This window comes from Micropterus dolomieu, unplaced genomic scaffold, assembly GCF_021292245.1.
Source record: "Micropterus dolomieu isolate WLL.071019.BEF.003 ecotype Adirondacks unplaced genomic scaffold, ASM2129224v1 contig_14945, whole genome shotgun sequence".
NCBI lineage: Eukaryota > Metazoa > Chordata > Actinopteri > Centrarchiformes > Centrarchidae > Micropterus > Micropterus dolomieu.
The window spans coordinates 1-307 of record NW_025743931.1 but is presented as its reverse complement, the minus strand read 5'-3'; the positions used below and the strand labels follow the sequence as shown (position 1 = coordinate 307).

At 54.7% G+C, this 307-nt stretch overlaps 1 non-coding gene across 1 annotated transcript; it reads right to left on the bottom strand.

Moving 5' to 3' along the window:
- Positions 1-40: 40 nt before the first annotated feature.
- On the bottom strand, positions 41-159 carry LOC123967056. Its single transcript, XR_006824176.1, has one exon. It is a non-coding gene; the product is annotated as a 5S ribosomal RNA (ribosomal RNA).
- Between the last annotated feature and the right edge of the window lie 148 nt (positions 160-307).

Here is a 307-nt window from a genome sequence, read left to right as displayed (position 1 = left end):
CGAAGCGCCCTCTGCCGTTTTTCGAAGGCGAAGCGAAAAAGGCTTACAGCACCGGGTATTCCCAGGCGGTCACCCGTCCAAGTACTAACCAGGCCCTGCTCTGCTTAGCTTCCGAGATCGGACGAGATCGGGCGCTCCCAGAGCGGTTTGGCCGTAAGCCACTCAGGCACCCACAAACGGCCCTTCAAAAGATGTTCTACGGCTAATTGACAAAAAACGTATTCTGCCCATAATGTCCAAGGTGCTCCAGAGTCACTTGGAATCCACAGGTACTGATTCCTGGGTAAACATCCAGGAACCGGGACAC